The following is a 10,714-nucleotide window of genomic DNA, read 5'->3' on the forward strand; positions in this document are numbered from 1 at the left end:
CAGTCTGAGACTCTGCTCTCAGTGCTCCAACAGTGATCGAGTCAAAGCTTCCTGCCCTGAGGGAGCTGACATGTGACAAAAGGAGTCAGACAAGAAACAAGAATATGCAGTAAAGCATATAGTGTGTTCAAAGGTGATAGGCCAATGGAAAAGAAAAAATAGAGCAGGATAAAGCAAGGGGGTGTGATTTTAAATGGGGGGGGGGGTCAGGGAAGGTCTCACTGAGGAGATGATATTTAAGCAGAGACCTGAAGGAGGTGAGGGAGGCAGCCACGTGGGTGGGTATCTGGGGGAAGAGAGTTCTTGGCAGAGGGAACAGCCTGTGCAAAGGTCCTGAGGCCGGACAATACCTGGTGTGTTTGAGGAACAGTGAGGAGGCCCATGTGGTTGGAGTAGAGGGAATAAGGGACAGAGTAGAGGAGGTGAGGGAGGGAGGGGACAGGATAGAGTGTGCGGGGCCGCAGAGTGGACTTGGGCTTTTGGTATGAATGAAATGGGAGCCATGGAGGGTTCTGAGCAGAAGAGGGACTAAGGTGTTCACAGGTGCCCTTGGGCTGCGGTGGAACAGACTGTGGGAGGTTGGGACAGGGAGAGCAAGGAGGTGGCAACTGCATAGGTCCAGGGGAGAGATGATGGGGGCTGGACCTGCACGGGGGTTCTGGAGTGGGTAAGATTCTAGGTGCCTTTAGAAGGGACAGTAACGGAATTTGTTAATGGATTGCATTTGTTAAGAAATGTTTTGGCCCGAGTAGCTAGAAGAATGGAGCTGCCATTTCCGGATAGGGGGAAAATTGTTGGAGGAGCTGGTAAACGAGCTCCCAGCCCAGGCCTCATAGGGACCTGGAGCACCCTCCGCCCAGACTCCAGTGGAGTGCAGAGGAAGGCATGCTCACAGCCTGGGCCTTGCCTGGGGCACACATCTGGGCACACATGGGCCCTGCCCTAGACCCCCACAGCCAGGCCTATCCACCCAGAGCCACAGCCTTGGGGGTCCTTGGGGACTGGGGCTCAGGGACTGATGGAGCTGAGAAGGGCCTTTTGGTTTACACACCCACCAAGCCTACATCTGGGTCCCTGAGGAGACCCTCAAGGGGACAGGAGGGACATAGGGTGAGAAATCTCTCAGGGAGAGGTTCAGGAAGGGCCGCTGCTGAGTCACAGCCGTGGGTCCCCTATGAGTCAGCACTGGCAGGGGCCCCAGGAACTGGGGGCTGGGGTGGGGTGGGGAGGGCAGTTCCCACGCCAGAAGGAACCAGGCGGCTTGGGCACTGGGGCTTCCCCCACTGACCCTCCCATCCTGTGCTGGGCTCCAGGGGCTATTCAGAGGACTTTGGGGTAGGGGTGGGACTAAACACTGGGCCGGGATCCAGGAATCCTCTCTCCTGGTCTGACCCAGTTCAGGAATGCAGAGGCTGCCTGCCAGCCTGTGTTGCAGCAAGAAGGAGTAGAGCTAGAGCTTAGAGTGACACGGACATATATACACTACTAAACGTAAAATAGCTAGCTAGTGGGAAGCAGCCGCATAGCACAGGGAGATCGGTTCTGTGCTTTGTGTCCACCTAGAGGGGTGGGATAGGGAGGGTGGGAGGGAGACGCAAGAGGGAGGAGATATGGGGATGTATGTGTACGTAGAGCTGATGCACTTTGTTATACAGCAGAAACTAACACACCATTGTAAAGCAATTTTACTCCAATAAAGATGTTTAAAAAAAAAAAAGAGAGGGACCACGTGCGAGCGAGGCCTTGGTCGGGATGTCAGTTCTAGGGGCTTTATTTAAGAAAAGCTCCTTTCTTCTGGAGCCCCTGCATCTTGACAGTTGGAGATTCCAGCCTGCGGGGTCCGGGCAGAGTCTTCAGCTGCTGGGATGTGGGGAGGGCTGGGAGGAAGAGGGAATTGAGAGCCAGCCTGCCCCCACAGCGGGAGGGCTCTGGAGTCTGCTTCCCCCTGCTGGCAGCTGAGGGAAGCTCGGCAGGCCAGAAAGCTGGCGGGAGAGCTTCTTCAAGCCCATCCTGAAAGCAGATGAGGAAAGGCCTTGGGGAAATTCCCAGCTCTGCAACCTACAGGCTGTGCCTCCCTAGGCAAGAGGCAGTCCCTTTCTGGGCCTCAGTTGCCCATATGTAAAAATTACAATATTCACTTCATTGGTTTGCCAGGAAGAATCTGAGATGATTGGGACTGAATGAATAAATGTTGCATATTCCAAAACAACCCCCTCCTTTTCAGTTAGAAGGGGGAGGCTACATAAGAGACATCAACAAAGCTGTCCCCACCCGCTGAGGCCCAGTTACTACTTACTCTCATCCTCTTCCTTGCGTGGCCCTCTCTTCCAGGGAATTATCCCCCATTTGCGGGGAAGTCAGGTATAGAGTAGGGCTGAACCCCAATAGCCTCTGGTGGGTCCTGGGGACAACCACCCTCCTGGACCAGCTGGAGCTTGGCTTTCTGGGTTGAAACCTGAAGAAAGGGGGGAGGGTATGGGAAAGGGAGACTTGTCAAGGAGAAGTGAGACAGGACTGTGGTGAGGGGGCCCAAAGGGGAGGGCCATGGCCAGGTGGAGCAGGGCCCCGGCCCACAAAGGTTAAGGCCTGGGCTTGAGGGTGGGGGGCTCGAAGCTTTCCTTTACCCCTTTTCAGACTGGAGTGGGGGAGAAATAAATCAACTGAATGAGAAATCTGTCAGCTGAGTCCCAGCCAATGGAAGGTCCGGCTGGTACCACAGTCTGCCCTGAGGTGACCTCTTTCCACCAGTCGAGGTGGCCACAACAGGCAGGGATTGAGTGTATTGTTAGGGAGTATTTGCGGGGGGGACCTGGAGGAATACTCAGCCAGTGTACTTTTCCTACTGTGTGTGCCCATGTACGTGGTGTGTGTGTGTGTGTCTGTGTGTGAAGATGGGGGCTCCGTGTGAGCAATTCCAGGAAGCCAGAAGAGCCCCACCCCATGTTCAACTTTTGAGTCCGCTTCCTGTATGTGACCTGTATACCTAGCCTGTGTGTGTGCCCACACCAGATGGTCCCAGACACACATATGCCCAAGTGTCCCTGTATTTTGTGTGTCCTTGCTGACCCCTGTGGCCCTGGGGACCTGCCCGGGGGTTTTGTGGGTGTGCGTGTTGGTTCTATGGATTCCAGTGTGCCTCTACCCTTTGTACGTGAGTGATTGTGCATATAGTTGTGTGCCTGTGACCTTTGTGTGTCTGCGTGTGCCCCTGAGACTGTGTATGGTCTCTGTGGGTTTCTGTTCTGTGTATATATCCGTGTGTTGTGTCTGTGTATATATCCATGCTGTGTGTAAGGGTGTTCCCATGGCTGTGCACCCGATGAATGGGGAGCTGTGTTGGTTTTATGTTTACACCTGTATGTCTGTGTACCTTGTGTATGCCCCTGGGCCTGTGTGCATGCACGTGTGTGTTCTGGGGCCATTCCTGTGAGTCTGTGTATTTGTGTACCAGTATTTTCCGTGTGCGCCCCGGGATCCTCTATGTACCCTATTTCAGTTCTGAGGACATTCCTCCTGTCCCTTGGAGGTGGTGTGTGTCTGTATCTTGCATGTGTCTGTGTGACCCTGGGTGTCCCTATGTGTGTAGCTGGGTTTCATGGACATCCTTGTGTGGCGGGTGCTCCTGCATGTCCTACAGTTTCTTCCGGTGGGGTTGTGTCTGGAAGCCCCTTGCACACCCTTCCCTGTGTTTGTGGTCCGTGTGCCTTTGTGCGCGTTTGCTCCCCGTGCGCCTTTCAGGTCTGCGTGCGTCTGGGTTCCTGCGTGTGCCCGTTCGCGCCCCCGTGTCCCCTGCGCGGAGCCCGGGAGCTGCGTCCTGGAGCCCATGGGCATCCCCTCTTGTGTCCCGGTGCGCCTGGCGGGAGGCCTCGGGGCGCACACGGCCGCGGCTGGACCCACCGCCCGGCACGGCGCGGGGAGGAGGGAGGGGGCGGCGGCGGCGGGGAGCGCGGGCACGTCACCGAGACAGACAGGCGGGTGGGCGGGAGGCGGCGGCCGCGGGTTCGAGCCGGCGCCGGAGCACCGCGGCCCCCTCCCCCTGCCCGTGGCCTGGGGAGCCCCCGCCCAGCCCCGGAGCCGCCAAAATGCAATTTCCCGTGCAGGCGCCTCGGCTCGGGGGGCTTTTCCGGGAGGGTTTTGGACAGGAGAGGGGAAACGCGGAGGCGGCCCCAAACAAGGTGAGCGCGGGCGCCGGGCGGGCTGGGGGCGCGAGCTGCGCGGGGGCCGCCCACGGGGAGGGGGCGCGGCCGGGCGGGGCGGCGGCGGGACCCGGCCGCAGCCCCCTCGCGCACCTGCTCGCGGACGGGGGGCTGGCGACCCGGCCTCTGCAGCCCGGCCCTCCATTGTTGCGGCGGCTGGGGAAGGGGGGCGGGGAGGCCCCGGCGGCATCTCTGTGTCTCGCCTTCCCGGAGAAGGGGCCCCGGGAGGACCAGACCCCTCCACAGGGGACAGACACACAAGTCCCGAGTGAGCGGGGGCCGCCGCGGGGAGGGCAGGCCGAGATGCCCCTGCGGGGCGGGGAGGCATGACGAGGGTCGTAGGGGCAGTGGTGCCCAGGCCGCCTGACACCTGACCGCGGGAGCCCTGGGACAGGGCGGCGGCGAGCTTTGTTCTTGGGGGCGCCGAGCGGGTGGGGGCCTCGGATATCCGGGACCGGGAGAGGCTCCCGGCTGGCGCGCGCATTCGGGAAGGCGCTCCCGGCCAAGTTCACGGCCGCGCAGGCCTGTGCGGGCCCTGCCGAGACCGATCCCGGCGGGGGCCTCGCTCGGGCCTCGCTGCGGCCGCGGGCCCGGGGCTGCAGCGGCGCCGCCTGCCGGAGCCCCGGAGCCCTCAGTGGGCTCCCCGCCGGCTTGTCATTACCGGCGGAGGCTGCAGGGTATTTACTGGGGCGAAGGTTTGCTAACAGGATCACGCCCTCCAAAAGTGGCCACAAAAAGGAAAAATGGCCCGGAATCCCACTGCTGGGGAGCCCTTTTAAAGCGACAGGGCGCCTTTCACAGGGCCCTCGCCCTGGAGGGCATGAGGTGGGGGGGAAGGGAGGAGGGGACGGAGAAGACCCCTCATTGGCTGATGGGACCTGAGAAGTGCCCCCCCACCCCACTACATTTAAGTTCCCCCCATTTCCTTTCCCACCGATTCTCCACCTCCCTGGACGGCTCACAGATACATTTACAGAGTCACAGATATTCCCAAATCGCTGGTGAAGACCCCCAAATCCACACCCTGTACTCCGACGTACCTCATCCCCATTATTACTCCCATCACCTGCAAGAACGCTGATGCACACATGCACACACACAGTCACCCATCATAACACTGCCACGTGGGCACACACATCACCCACAATGACGCGGACATCCAGGACTGACACCCGTGAAAACAGTGCCACACAGAGAAATGAAGCTGCCACCGACCGTGGTAGACACATCCTTGCATATAACGCTGACACACACATAGTTTTCCACTGCACCCACAGATACTCCTAGGCTCACCGTCCCATGGGCACCCATGGGCTGTCATCCAGAGTAATTGTGACAACCACAGATAGGTAAATGCCCCAACAGAGGTACATATAGACACCATTATTCACAAGAACTTGGACATGCACTCGTAGATGTCCCTGTGCCCGCCGGGGCAAGGACACACCCACAGTCACCCAGGCAACCTGAGACACATACACACAGATGGTACAAGGCCTGCACAGATGCTTGACATCCTGACATCGGGTCATAGTATTCTTGACCTACATACATACAGTTAAACTGACCCTCCTAGACACCCATTACAACTCTGTCACCCACAAACAGATATAACACTCCAACAGCACCTACACCCATAGTCACCCACCCTGACACTTGATTATACCCTTGGACACCTACAATATCACTGACCCACAGACAGACACAATAAAACATGTGCAGTGAAAATGACATACAGGAAAAGGACATAGGAACATGCAGAAATCCACAGTCACCAGGAAGCCCACAAATCCAGCACTTGCTTACTGAGCCTCTGTTATGTACCAGGCACTGTTCTAGCACTGGGGGTGGAAGAGATGAAGATCCTTACCCTCCTGGAGCTGAAGTTTTAGTGAGGAGGGTCAGGGGGCACCATAATCGGATGACACAAACCACAGTCACCCCCAGTGACACCGACAGACGCCAGACACCCACGTACACTGGCTCACACATCGACTTGCAATTACCCACGGTTAGCCTGACACACAACCGGAGTCACACTGACATCCATCCATACACAAACAGCAGCCCACAGGAGTGCCGACATGCACACGCACAACTGGCACAGAGACAGCTGCTCACTGTGGCACACACCCGCCTGGACTTACAGACACCCACAGACCCCCTAAAATAGCCCACCAGAGTAGCTCAGACCCCCAAGCCCATCACAGCCCCCCAGGAACAGGCCCATAGGCAGCTGCTGCCTGCGTTTTTGCAGACGGAGCCCACAAGCCTCAGTAGAAGTGTCTGAATTTCTCATCAACCTGCCCCAGGTCCCTCCACAGCCCCCAACTCCAACCCAGGGGAGCATTCTCGCCTCCCCCAGCCCTGGCTCTACGTCTGGTGGTCTTCAGAAGGAAACTCAGGCTCCTGGCCGACTGGCCGCCCCCAGGTCTGGGCAGGACAGACAAGCCCCTTGTCTGAGGACACGGAGTCAAAAGCCTGAGCAGCTGGCAGCGGAGAGGAAGCTGGGCAGACGGCCCGGGGAGGGCGGGGTGGGAACCTGAGAGGCCATGCAGGTATCATGGAAATGAGGGGCCCCTGCCCGCCAGTCTAGACAGCCCGGGCCATCAACAGGACCCCACAGGAGGACCCCTACATACACTGCTACTGCATGTTCCATAATGGGCTCTTTGTCTGCCAGGCCCTGAGCACCTCCTCCCCATGTGCCCCCCCAGGTCCTATGCACACACACAAGGGCGCAGACACAAGGACAGATGCACACTGGGACACACGCAGGGACACACAAGCCACTAGACACCCCCTGGAAGCCCTGCATCTCTGACCTCATGCTGCCCCCCACCCCCCCGGCCCTGCCACCTTGTTCTTCAACTTGACAGCAGAGCTGCCTCCATCCATTGCCTGCCCATCTGGCTCCACTGAGACCTCTCACCTCCGACCCTGACCCCCAGACCCTGTGCCAGCTGCCCTGCCTTCCCGGAGCTCAGGATGGGGGTCGGGGTGGGGATAGGCTCAGGGTCAGCATGGCTTCTGCCAGGCTGCCCGCCACCCCAGTCATTCTCAGCCCCCTGCCCAGACAGACCCTCCCAGCTGGGGTGTAGGGTCCCAGGAATAAGGATGAGGACGAAGCAGGCCTTGAAGGGCACCCCTGCTTTGCTCCAGGGCCCGGGGTTGGGGGTGGGAGGAGACAGCTCCCTGCCTCCTACCCTGCTGGGCTTCAAAGTCAGACTGGAGGCCCAGTCAGCCCCCAAGAAGGCCTCTGGACACTTGGTGGGAGGAACAGTCAGCGCCCTGCTTAAGGGCCCCAGGTGCAGACAGTGAGATGCAGACAGACCAGAGGCCGCCTTTCACCAAAGGGCAGCCCCCGACATGTCTGTCCTACAGGTGGACAGACAAAGAGGGGAGATCAGGTGTAAAGGACCAGACACACACAGGCGACCCCAGACAGCCAGAGACAGCGCACACAGCAGGGCTGGGGACCCAGACAAATCCCCGGCTGTGAGGGACACGGTCAGACCCAGACAGGAGGACCCAGACAGACACCGAGGGCGGGAAGCCAACACTTACCATGACGAAGGGAGACAGACCCCAGGTTGTGCCCAGACAGCCCCTCCCCCATAGGATGAGTCTGGGCACTGCCCGCCTCCCGCCCCTCCCCTTGGCCCGAAGCCCCACCCTCTTGCCCTAGCCCCACCTTCACTGGAACTTACCTCCTAGGAAGGTCAAGGTCACAGCCCTCCGGGAAACCTGTGAGGAGGCATAGAAGGAGCAGCGGTGTCATGGGGAGCCCCCCACCCCGCGCAGTGTGGCCAGAGTGCCTCGTGCCTGATGACCCCGCATTCTAGCCTCGTGGTCGTTAAGAACAAAGGCTTTTTAGGAACTGCCGAGAGAGTTCTGTTCCAAACTCTCAGAGCCTCATTTCCTCATCGATAAAATGGGTATTCTAATAATAGGGTGATGCATATAAAGCATTATTATTATTACCCCTCCTCTCTCCATATTCTGCTTGTTAGGACCACCATCTGCAAAGCAAGACACCCCCCACATGCTCCCTGAGAAGGTCCTGGATACCCTGTGCCTGAATGGGGCCCTGCAGGCCGGGTGGATGGGCCATGGGAGAGGGCGCCCCACCCGGAGCTCCAGACAGGGGTGGGAACGTGACTGGACCCCGGCCCAGGGTGGGCGAGAGGACGGGCTCTGGGGAAGGGACTCCATGAGGTGGGGAATTTCAAGGGGCGCGGGTACTGCGGGGGGCGGGCTCCGAGGGGGTCCGGTTTGGGGGAAGGTCGTGCAAGGGCGGACCTTAGCGGGCTTGAGCTCCAGGGAACGGCCTTGGGGACTCCGTAGGGACGCGGTCCCTGGGGGTCTAGGCAGGCGGACTTTAGAGATCCTAGACGGCGGGGTTCTGGAGCCTTGGGCGCTCCCAGAGCCAAAACTAGATGGGAAGTCTGCAGTGGGGGGGCCCTGAGGGCGGGGCCCCGGAGCGGGTCTTAAGGGAGCTGGGCTCTTTGAGAACCGGCTTAGGGGGCGGGGTTTATGGAGGTTGAGTTTTGGGGGCGGGCTACACGGTAGTCTATCTGGGCGGGCTTTAGAGGGAGGGGCCTAGGGACGTGCAATTTATGGGTGGGCTTTGAGGGGGCGGGTCTTGGGGGAGGGGCCTGAGTCTGTGGCTTCTGAGGGGCGGGTCTCTGGAGGCTGTCTCTAGGTGGGGATCTCGGGGGTGGGGCTTCAAGGGCTGAGCTGCCTCAGGCCGCCTCCAAGGAGGGTCGTTTTGGGGTTCACTCAAGCTCAGCACCCCTGGGGGCCCTAATCCACGTTAGGGTTACGCCAGGGGATTCATCCTTTGGGGCTCGATATTGCCCTCAGTGAAATGGGAGGGGACAGGAAATTTGAAGTCCCCTCCCAGACTGTCCTTGGAGGGCCCCAGACCCAGGTGGGGGGCGGTCTCCCCTGAGACTGCGCCTAGGGGCACCCGAGGGGGCGGGCACCCAACTCTGCGCAGCCCCTGGAGGGAAGGACTGGGGGCCCTGTTTGCGGGTGAAGAAATGCGGAGCGGGCAGCATCTTGACGCAATCAGAGCCGAAGCAGGGATTTGACCGCAACCCATTTCGAGGCCCGAGGGTGGGCGAACCCGCACCCCGCGTTAACGGGGCAGCCCTCGCGTGTCTGCGCGCTTGGGCGCTGACCGCCACAAGGGCCTGAGTTCAGATGCCCGAGACCCTGCAGGCAGGCTGGCAACCTGTGTCCTCTGTGGTCCTTTTGCTTCGCCCCTGTCCAAAGTCCCGCAAGCGGACCTGCGGGCGGGGCCTGCCTGGTAGCGGCCCCACTGCTGGCCCGAATTTGCAAGGTGGAGACTGACAACCCCTGGGGGTTCTTGTGATTCAGAAACAATTGTGCCCGGAACACGATGTAGCTCACCGAAGGAATTACATTGTATTAAAATGTTTTATCTCTCTGTTGCATCGATGCCTCCGGGACAAGAACCATTTGGCAGCCAGACATCTTGGGGCCACTAGGAATCCCTCCTCTGCCTCTCACTAGCGGTGCCCTACGGGCCTCAGTCTCCCAAACTGACAAACGGAAGTAATATGCACCTCTGAGGGCCGTTTTGAGGGTGCTTTGGGTAAATGCATGAAAAGCTGAGCCCAGCGCCCAGTACTGCTATATTTACATAGCAAAGGTGACATCAATATCTACTGTTGTTATTATTTATCTCCTGCTTTTTCCGGTTCCCGGAGCAGAGAGTTGGCACCTAATAACTATTTGCTGACTTAATGATTCTATAAGTTCCTTATTCCCTCCCCTCTCCCCTCATCCTATCCAGTTCCCTCACCCCCACCCAGCCTCCACTCCCCAAGAAGTTGCCAAGGGTTTGGGGGAACATTCAACCTGTCGGTGAGTTTGGGCAGCTCAGGCAAACCATCGACCGTTGAGTGGACCCCGAGGCCTGGAACTGCCGTCCACCCATCACGACCCCCACCTTCCAGATCTGGGGGGGCCAGGGGATCCTGAACACATCCCCTCCCTTAGGCCACAGCAAAGGTCACAATCAACATTCATTGTTGTCGGTGGGTTGTGAGGACGGAGGCCAGACCCACCGAGGGATGAATGTCACTGTGTCTGGGCCGGACACAGCCTAAGGGGAATGGGATGGGGAAAAAAACCCCACCCTGGACTCCCCCCCAAAATTGCTCAGCCAGTACCTGACCCTGACCCCAGCCTCTCACCCCTTGGTGAGGGCTGGTGTCTGGGATCCTTACAGACACAGGCTGGATTTGGAGAATAAATCCTGGAGGGTTGGGGCATGAATCACAGGCTCAGGGCTGGGCAGCTGGGAAACCTTTGTGAAACCGATTCGTGAGGCCCTGCTTCCAAAAGGCTCAATAGAGTTTTCTTGAATGATTGAATGAGTGAGGTGGGTAGGCAGCATAGCACCTCTTCTCTGCCTTCAAGTCCCGGGCCCAGGTTTCTCACCCTCCTTGCCTGGCACCGGCAGACCCCTGCTTTACCTTCAGTTG

The 10,714-nt window shown here is 59.1% G+C and overlaps 1 long non-coding RNA gene across 1 annotated transcript; it reads right to left on the reverse strand.

Annotated features, from left to right (window-relative positions):
• Positions 1-1,673: 1,673 nt before the first annotated feature.
• Positions 1,674-8,651, reverse strand: LOC307183997. The gene is made up of 4 exons (XR_013827646.1): positions 8,499-8,651; positions 7,907-7,943; positions 2,297-2,455; positions 1,674-2,010 (listed from the first exon to the last, which is right to left on the reverse strand). It is a non-coding gene; the product is annotated as an uncharacterized lncRNA (long non-coding RNA).
• Between the last annotated feature and the right edge of the window lie 2,063 nt (positions 8,652-10,714).

Source organism: Stenella coeruleoalba (assembly GCF_951394435.1).
Source record: "Stenella coeruleoalba genome assembly, chromosome: 3".
NCBI lineage: Eukaryota > Metazoa > Chordata > Mammalia > Artiodactyla > Delphinidae > Stenella > Stenella coeruleoalba.